Genomic DNA, 10,481 nt, shown 5'->3' on the forward strand with positions numbered 1-10,481 from the left:
TGCACGTCATCCTTGTGTAGTGGCCATGCCAACCTTTGTATTGTTCCAACTTTAGTAGACTGAGGTGAGCACTTTGATTTTTAATTGTGGCAAAATACGTATAACATAGGATTTATCATTTAACCATTTTTAAGTGTACAGTTCAGTAACATTAAGTACATTCACATTGTTGTGCAACTGTCACCACCATCCAACTCTAGAACTTTTTCATTATCCTTGTCTTAGTTAGCTTGGGCCAGTATAACAAAATTCCATAGACTGAGTGGCGTAAACAACAGACATTTATTTCTCACAGTTCTGGAGGCTGGGAAGTCCAAGGTCAAGGTGCCAGCAGATTCATTTCCCAGTGAGGACTCAATTCTAGGTTTGTAAGCAGCTGCCTTCTCCCTGTGTGCTCGTGGAGCCTTTCCTCGGTATGTGTGTGGAAAGGGACCTTTCTCTCTCTCCCCCTCTTATAAGGGCACTAATCCCATCATAAGGATCCTGCTCTCACGACCTAATCTAAACCTAATCACCTTCCAAAGATTCTATCACACTGGGGGTTAGGGCTTCAACATAAGAGTTTTGGGAGGGGCTTCCCTGGTGGCACAGTGATTAGGAATCCACCTGCCAATGCAGGGGACATGGGTTCGAACTCTGGTCTGGGAGGATCCCACATGCTGTGAAGCAACTAAGCCCGTGCACCACAGCTACTGAGCCTGTGCTCTAGAGCCCACAAGCTACAACTACTGAGCCCGCGTGCCTAGAGCCTGTGCTCCACAAGAGAGGCCACCACAATGAGAAGCCCGTGCACTGCAACGAGGAGTAGCCCTGCTCGCCGCAACTAGAGAAAGCCCGCGTGCAGCAACGAAAACCCAATGCAGCCATAAATAAATAAATTCATTTTAAAAAAGTGTTTCAGGTCTTACCTGGTGGCGCAGTGGTTGGGAGTCCGCCTGCTGATGCAGGGGACACGGGTTTGTGCCCCAGTCCGGGAAGATCCCACATGCCGCGGAGCGGCTGGGCCCGTGAGCCATGGCCGCTGAGCCTGCGTGTCCGGAGCCTGTGCTCTGCAACGGGAGAGGCCACAACAGTGAGGCCCGCGTACCGAAAAAAAAAAAAAAAAGTGTTTCAGGAGGAAGTAAACATTCAGCCCAAACAATCCCAAACAGAAACTCTACACCTAGTGAGTAAATAACTCTCCCCAAATCTCCATCCACCCAGCCTCTGGAAGCTACCATTCTGTTTTCCATTTCTATGAACTTGACTACTCTGGGTACCTCACATAAGTGGAATCACACCATATATGTCCTTTTGTGACTGGCTCATTTCACTGAGCACAATGTCTTCAAGTTTCATCCATATTGTAACGTGTCAGAATTTCCTTCTTTTTTAAGACTGAATACTATTCCATGGTATGTATATAGCACATTGTTTTTCCATTCATCCACTGATGGACATTTGGATTGTTTCTACCTTTTGGCTATTGTGCATATTGCTGCTGTGAAAGTGGTAAAGTTTTGTTTCTTAAATTGATAACAATAATATATTATTATTTTAAACCACATATATGTTTATTTCCTATTTTTTTAAGCTTAGAACTGCATAGTATTCTTCTGCATTTTTATACTTGCTCACAGTGGCACAATCTTTATTACTTTGCATGCCAGTAACTCCAAAAAGTAATTTCACAACTTCATTTTACTACGCCAAACTCCATATTAGCCATTTCTTATCAAAACAATTGGTACATTATTAAAGTTATCTTTGTAAATATTCAAACAAACTGATCATTAACTGTAAGACCCCAATAAAAGACGATGAGCAAATAGTGAATTTTTAAATTATTATTAAAAAAGAAGGGAAGAATGCTGGTGACGGTGGCATAACAGTGGGAATGTACTTGATGACACAGAACTGTACACTTTAAAATGGTTAAAATGGTAAATTTTATGTTATGTAAATTTTATGTTATTTTTTAACCACTATTTTAAAAAATAATAATAATTTATTTATTTTTGGCTGTGCTGGGTCTTCGTTTCTGTGCAAGGGCTTTCTCCAGTTGCGGCAAGCAGGGGCCGCTCTTCATCGCGGTGCGCGGGCCTCTCACTGTGGCGGCCTCTCCCGTTGTGGAGCACAGGCTCCAGACGCGCAGGCTCAGTAGTTATGGCTCATGGGCCTAGTTGCTCTGTGGCATGTGGGATCCTCCCAAACCGGGGCTCGAACCCGTGTCCCCTGCATCGGCAGGCGGACTCTCAACCACTGCGCCACCAGGGAAGCCCCTAACCACTATTTTTTTAAAAAAGAAGAATGGAAGGAGGGAAGGAAAGTGTCAGATCAGGCAAAGTCTTGTGACTATGGTGAGTATTTGTTTTGTTCTGGTTTTTGGCCGCACTGCATGGCTTGCGGGATCTTCCCCGACCAGGGGTTGAACCCAGGCCACCGCAGTGAGAGCCTGGAATCCTAACTACTAGGTCACCAGGGGAATCCCTTATGGTGAGTACTTGAATCTTTAACAATTTCTGTGCATTGCCTGAATTTTTATAATAGATTATATAGAAGTCCAGGCAAGGAGTTACACCAAGGAAGGAGACCAAATCCTTCACTGATGGCTGGAAAAGTCAGGCCAAATGGGAGGGTGGGTAGCCTGTCAGAGGCTCCCAGCTCACTGCCAGCAGCACCAGGGTTAGGACTGAGCTGCTGCCCTCTTGCCGGAGGTATGAATGAAGGAACAACTGCCAGTAGGGGATCAGCAGTAATCAGACAACAGGCATTGATTGAGCACGTGCTACAGGCAAGATCCTTCCTGGGTGCCCAGGGGATGGACAGGCAGGTGAATGAGGGGTGAGTCTACCTGACCTTCAAAAAGCTAGTTCCCAGGTGAGAAGATAAGACTGGGAAAGGTACCTGCCAATACAAGGTGATAAGGGCCCCCTCTGCACTCTGAACACACCCATGTTATAGGCTTATCTTTGTGTGTTAGAGTTATTTATTTACAGGCCATTTTAGCAGGCAGACTGGGGACTCCTTGAGGGCATTCATTGATTCAGACATTTATTTAACTACTGTGTACCCAGGCACTAATTTGGGGCAGGTGGTATACAGTAGAGGCTTATTAAATGTACATTGCCTAGCATTCAGTAGGCACTCAAATGCTCCTAGAATTGAATAAATCATGCATGAATAAGTAACTTGCACCAGCCCTGGCACACAGTAGGTGTTCAATAAATGTTGAATTGCATAAAGGAAAGACTAGCACAGGGCCTGGCACACAGGAAGTACCCTCCTGCCCTTCTCATCTGCCTCCATCCTGAGCCTGAATCCTGGACACTGAAGCCCTGAGACCAAATTGGACATCCAGACCATCATCATCATCCATCCATCCATCCATCCATTCAAAACACATTTATCAAGGATACTGTGTACCAGTCACTGGGGATACAGCAGCGACCAAGGCAAGGAAAGGTTTTCCTCTCTCATTTGCTCACATTCTAATGGAAGAGAAAGACAATAAATAAATTAAATAAATAAGACAATAAATAAGTAAACAACTTAAAAACAACAACAACAACGAAACAGTAGCATTAAGTGCTTATGTTGACATTAAGTATACTTAGGTGATAAGAGAGACAGCAGGGAGTGGTGGGTGCGATGGATTAATCTGGGAAAGACCTCTCTGAGAAGTCTCTTTAGACTTGAGCTAAAGTCTAAAAGGGAGGAAGTGGCCAGCCATGTGAAGATCTGGGGGGAACGCAATCAGGCAGAGGGAACAGCATGTGCAGAGACACCTTTAGACAAGAGTAGACTTGGCTGTTGGAAGAACTGTGAGAAGCAAGTAAGCTAAAAGGGGTGGGATGGGGCAGAGCATGGTGCTGGAGCAATAGGAAGGCACTAGGTCAGATGAAGCTTTCTCGTACCTTTTCTCAAGGGTAGGGAGCTTGGGTTTTATTCTAACTCAGATGCAAAGCCATTGGAGGGCTTTAAGCAGGCGTGGTAGGCTGAATAATGACCCATGAAGACATCCACGTCCTAATCCCTGGAACCTGCGAATACATTACGCATAAGGCAGAAGGGGCTTTGCAGATGTGATCAAGAATCTTGAGGGACTTCCCGTGGTGGTACAGTGGTTAAGAATCCACGCTTCCACTGCAGAGGGCACAGGTTCAGTCCCTCATTGGGCAGCTAAGATCCTGCATGGCGTGTAGCAAAGTGGGGGGGAGCTTGAGATGGAGAGATTATCCTGAATTGTCCTAATGAGCCTAATGTAAACACGAGGGTCCTTTTAAGAAGTAGACAGGGGTCTCCCTGGTGGCGCAGTGGTTGAGAGTCCCCCTGCTGATGCAGGGGACATGGGTTCGTGCCCCCGTCCGGGAAGATCCCACATGCCGCGGAGCGGCTGGGCCCGTGAGCCATGGCCGCTGGGCCTGCGCGTCCGGAGCCTGTGCTCCGCAGCGGGAGAGGCCACAACAGTGAGAGGCCCGCGTACCGCAAAAAAAAAAAAAAAAAAAAAGAAGTAGACAGGAGGGCTCAAGAGAGGAGATATGACAACAAAAGCAGAGAGTGGACTAATACGCTTTGAAGAAGGAGGAAGGGGTCACAAGGCAAGGAGTACAGAAGCTGAAAAAGGCAAGGAAATGGACTTCTCCTCAGAGCTTCCAGAAGGAACCAGCCCTGTCATCACCTTAATCTTAGCTCCTTATGATTCATTTTGGACGTCTGATTTCCAGAAGTGTAGGAGAATACACTTGTACTGTTTTTAAGTCACCAAATTTGTGTAGTTTGTTACAGCAGTTTTGTTACAGCAAAATAATACAACCAGAGAAGGGACAGGGTCAGATTTGTTTTAGAAAGATTTTTTTTGGTTGCTGTTACAGAATGGCTTTAGAAGCAGAGACGTCAGGGAGCAGGTTACTGCAGACCTCTCGGCGAGCGATGATGGTGGCCTGGATAAGATGGAAGAGGCGATGCTGACAAGAAGAGCTCAGATTTTAAGAAAATGTGAAGGGCTACAGTCGACTGGGTTTCCTGATGGATTAGATGTGATGGAGAAAGGGCACAGTGAAGGGAAGCAAAGACTCAGGGATGACTCCTAGGGTGATCAGAGCCCCAATTTCCTCACCTTCTCCAGGGCCTCTGGAGAGAACCGCAGAACCACATTGCACTTGACAAGCCGTTCCTGGGATGCTGGGCATTTTTATGTGATTAGGCTAGAATAGTTCTTTGGGAAATAAATGCCCTCGGTCTAAAAGGCTTTTACAAGCTAGGGCAGGAGATTAAAGGCGGCCAGGCTGAGGAGAAATTCCAAGGTCAGGAGACAGCTGGGCATGGAGACTTTTAATCTAAACCTTAAAAGTTTTTATTTTTCACTCCCTGAACCCAGGGTGTCACTTTAAATACGTGTTTGGCAACATCTGCTGTTCTATTTTTCTTTTTAATTATACAGAGAGAGATCCCGGAAACAGCTCACCCCCAGGCCGGGGGAGGTAAAAGAAATCTGGCAGCGGTTGGATGCAGAGACACCAACTAAAAACCTAGTGGACTGAAGTCCTTTTGAAGGAGTGGAGAGACTACCCTGAACTTGGTGTGGTGAGCCCTGACTCAGGGTTTCTAAAAGGAGAATGACAGTCACCAGCTTAGAACAGAAAGAGGACAGATGGGCACGTCTGCAAGATAAAAATATCACTAGCACCAGCATTGCTCCAGTACCTTGAGTTTATTCCCAGGCCTCTGTCCTCTTCTTCCCTTTCATCCTCTGAGCAGAAAACAGCTAACTAGATGATTCATTCACATTTACAGGGTACTGCCTACTATATGGCAGGCACCAGGTTCAACTGTTTCTCCGTGTTGTCTTGTTTTATGCAGTCAGCTATTCTGTGAGTTGATACTCATAGATATCATTATCCCCATTTTCTACATGGGGGATCTGAGGCTTAGAGAGATTAAATATAACTCTAGCTCCCCAGTGTTGGGCCTGGGCTTGTTTGCCCTCAAATCCATTCCTTGCCCTTCCTCTGTTTAGCTCTGTATCACAGGAAGGCCAACCTCTGCAGGCTGCCAAATCAACTGACTTCCTGTATAGATTGACCAATGGGAGTCAGTGATAGGAGCCTGGTGGGCGGGAGGAAGGGAGAAGCCTGGGTATTTCTCCCTCTCTCTGCCTCAGGTAATATTTCCAGTAGCAACTACATTTCCTATGTCTCCACCTCCCATCAGACAGGCCCACTGTGGGTCCACCTTCTGTCTGGTGACCTCAATCCTTCCTGGGTACCAGAAACACCACCTCCTCCTTTGGTCCCTCCAATCCCAGGGGTGGTACTGGCCTTCCTGCTGTCGCTCATCTGTAGGTTCTTTACCCTCCCTCCCCTGTTTGCGTGCTTCCATGGTTCTTCCATTACCTAGGAAGCAATTCTTTGCATAAATTCCCCTATTCTAGTATCTGTTTTTCCTGGTTGGATTCTCACTGGTTTTCTGCCTTTCGTGAATACTCACAGAGTAGTCAATTCATCAGGTTCGGAATGAAACAATTCCCTCTCCTTGAGCACAGCACATCCCACAAAAAGGAAAATAGTAACCACCATTTATTGAGCATTGTGCTCAGTGCCAGACAAATGTTCTTTTGTGGAACACTCATAGCAGCCCTTTCTGCCAAACCCCATTAATTACTATTCCCATTTGACAGGTGGGTCTCACAGAGGTTGGGTTGCTTGCCCAAAGTGGTACAGTTATAAACTGACAAAGCTGGGATTCGAGGAGCTCCCAGCTCCAAAAATCTGCTTGTCTTTTTCTAATCTCTGCTGACATCTTGAACACACTTGCAACTCCCTGATAAACCTATTAGAACTCAAGTCCCTTGGCTGACTGAAGATCCCAGCTCAACTTACTCTAGGGCAAGTATATGCGCTTCCTAGGGCTGCCGTAACAAAGTACCACAAACTGGGTGGCCAAGAACACCAGAAATTTATTGTCTCATGCTTTGGGAGACCAGAAGTCTGAAATCAAGGTATCAGCAGGGCTGTGGTCCCTCTGAAGGCTCCATGGCAAGTTCTGACCCAGGCCTCTCTCCCAGCTTCTGGAAGCCTCAGGCACTCCTTGGCTTGTGGATGGCCGTCTTCTCCCTGTGTCTCTTCAAATCATCTTCTCTCTGGGCCTGCCTGTGTGTCCAAATCTCCCCTTTTTATGAGCACACTAGTCATATTGGATTAGGGCTCACTGTAATGAACTAATTGTAACTTGGTTACCTCTCTAAAGACCCTGTTTCCAAATAAGATCGCGCTCCGAGGTACTGGGGGGGACACAATTTAACTAATAACAGTCCTTCTTGACCCAGGTGCTCAGTCTCTACAGTGTGACCTAGTTGGTCCTATTTTTTTTTTTTTTCTTGGCGGCTCTGCGCAGCTCGTGGGATCTTAGTTCCCTGACCAGGGATTGAACCCAGGCCCATGGCAGTGAAAGCGCAGAGTCCTAACCACTGGACTGCCAGGGAATTCCCGGACCTGTATTTCTAATGGAGGATGCTAGATTTCCAGGAAGACCCCACCCCTTTAAGAGATGCAATGATTCCCAAGTCATGTATGTATTCCAAAATGTATCCCAACATTTTACCCCAAAATATAGAGAGAGATGTAAAGTACCTAGTATAGCCAAACCAATTTTGAAAAAGGAGGACAAAGTTGAAAGACTTAACCTACTTGACTTCAACACATTTTAAAGCTAGAGTAATCAAGAAAGTATATATTGGCATATTAGCAAATAGAGCAATGGAATAGAATAGAGAATCCAGAAACAGACCCTCACGTATTGTCACTTGATTTTTGACAGAATGATCCATGCATTTCAATAGGGAAATTTTACTCCACTCAAAAATCAGTTTGAGATGGATCGTAAACATAAACATACAAGGAAAAACTCTAAAGCTTTATACTTTTTAAAACTTTTTTAAAATTATTAATTTATTTATTTGGCTGTGCTGGGTCTTAGTTGCAGCATGCATGCATGTGGGATCTAGGGCATACGGGATCTAGTTCCCTGACTAGGGATTGATCCCGGGCCCCCTGCATTGGGAGTGCAGAGTCTTAACTGCTGGACCACCAGGGAGGTCCCTCTAAAGCTTTTTAAAAATCTACATTTAAAAATTTTAAAACATAGGTGAATATCTCCCTGACCTTGGGGTTGGCAAAGATTTCTTAGCCAGGACAGAAAAAGCACTAACCATAAAAGGCATGAGCACAAACACACAGTCCCAGCAATGGCTTCTGACCAGGGAAAAGAGTGAGCCCTAAAAGCCCAGGGCCTGGGGAGCAGGGAGGCAGGGCAGGGGTTCCCCTGGACATGGTCTCTGAGCTTCAGGCACAGAGAATCATTTTGAAATCAACACAAACCCTAATTCTGAATCTTGTAACCAGTCCCCTGCTTCCATCACCCAATTCTTTGACTCTGAAAGCCCCTGGATCACTTACTAATGCTGCCTTCCAGATGTCCTGTGGAGATGGCACCAGGGCTGGGCGGCAGAGGGATTTCACACATTCTGTGTGACACACAGAAGGAGTCACAGGGAGGCCTGTACCAGCTCCACAGAAGGAGAACTTTTGAACTCTTAGAAATAACTGGTACAGAAGGAGGGCACTTCCCATCACCAGAGGTATACAAGCACTGGTCTATAAAGGCACGAGCTCAAGAAATGATGGCTCTGGACTTCCCTGGTGGCGCAGTGGTTAAGAATCCGCCTGCCAATAAGGGGACACGGGTTCGAGCCCTGGTCCGCGAAGATCCCACATGCCACAGAGCAACTAAGCCCGTGCGCCACAACTACTGAGCCTGCGCTCTAGAGCCCGCGAGCCACAACTACTTGAGCCCACGCACCACATCTACTGAAGCCCCCGTGCTCCACAACAAGTGAAGCCACCACAGTGAGAAGTCCGCGCACTGCAACAAAGAGTAGCCCCCGCTCGCCACAACTAGAGAAAGCCCACGCGCAGCAACAAAGACCCAACACAGCCAAAAATAATAAATAAATATAAATAAATGAGATGATGGCTCTTTTATTATTATTAATTTAGGGGTTTCAAACCTAGAGCAATCAGAGGGTAAGGCAGAGATGGGGGAAGGAAATAGAGGCAAGCAACCATGATGGGCTCTGACAGAATGCTCTCTTTTCAAACTGAAAGTGGGGAATTCTTTGAGGCCATTTTGGGCAGGAACGGGCAAGGGATTTCCTCTTCAGCTGGGCATCAGATTTACCCCTCCTAAAATCTGCCTCGGGAAGGTGACTGGGTGTCCAGACTCTGGGTGTCCAGGGTCCATGAATAGGTATTTGTGATGTCTTTATTTTTGCTAAGGGTATTGGTTGCTCAGAGAGGTTAAGTAGTTTGCCCAAGGTCACACTGCAACTGAGTGGCCAAGGAAACAGCCAACCTTAACCACTGCAGAAGACTAAAAGTACTTAAAAACTAAAGCTCATCTAGTTTGGTGCTTCTCAAACTTTACCCAAAAAACTTGCTAAAACTAAACTGTTTTGGTGGGTTTTAGTAACTTGCATTTAAAAAAATACCTCTGGAGATTCTGATGCAGGGGTAGGGGTGACTTTGGTGGTAGTTGAGCCCCAGACTCTGGAGACCCACCAACTGGGTTTAATGTCCTGTACTACTACTTACTGGCTCTCTGTGCATTTTTCTCATCAGCAAAATGGTGATATACACCTGAAGCTAACACAATATTGTAAATCGACTACACTTCAATTTTTTCAAATGGTGATATTAATACAACAGGTTGTTGTAAGGAATTCTCGAGTTCAATATAATATATTCAATACAATAAAATAATAATAAACAACAAAATAATTTAACATATTTAATACAAGATAATATAGATATATTAACATAACAATGTATTTAATAAAAGTATCAATTATTCTATTGTATTAATATATTTTATATATTTATTTAAAATAAGTATATAAATTATTTACTAATAAAGAACTTGGAATAGCGCCTGTCATTCATAAGTACTACTTAAGTGCTAAATATTTTGTTTACCCCATGTGATAGGGAGCTTGCTACCTCCCAAGGCAGCTCCTGCCATCTTTGGTCAGCCCCAGGCTGTGCCCACTGGCCACAGTGGTGAAGCAGTTTGCAGCAGTCCCTTCAGCTGGATCTCTATACCCTCATACACAGAGTTGATTGAAAATTTCTATTTGGCTTTTTCAAATACAAACCCCAAAAGGCTGAGAGCACACACCCTCTAGCCACTAAGGGGACCCATACATGGTGCTTGGAGGCACTGCTGGGATGGGTAGCTGGGGTTCCAAGGCTCATTCTCCACTGGCTTGTTTGGTGTTCTTTGGGAAGGTGCTTTCTCTCTGGGGCCTCAGTTTCTGTTAAGTAGGGGCTAGGAATGGGGTAGGTGTATCTCACGGCGCGACTAGCTCTAACAATAGTGGGGAAAAGTTATTAACCACTGGCCCTTCAGGGCTCTAGGACCCTGGAGCAGGAAACAGGAATTGCCCA

Source organism: Pseudorca crassidens, chromosome 12, assembly GCF_039906515.1.
Source record: "Pseudorca crassidens isolate mPseCra1 chromosome 12, mPseCra1.hap1, whole genome shotgun sequence".
NCBI classification, from domain to species: domain Eukaryota; kingdom Metazoa; phylum Chordata; class Mammalia; order Artiodactyla; family Delphinidae; genus Pseudorca; species Pseudorca crassidens.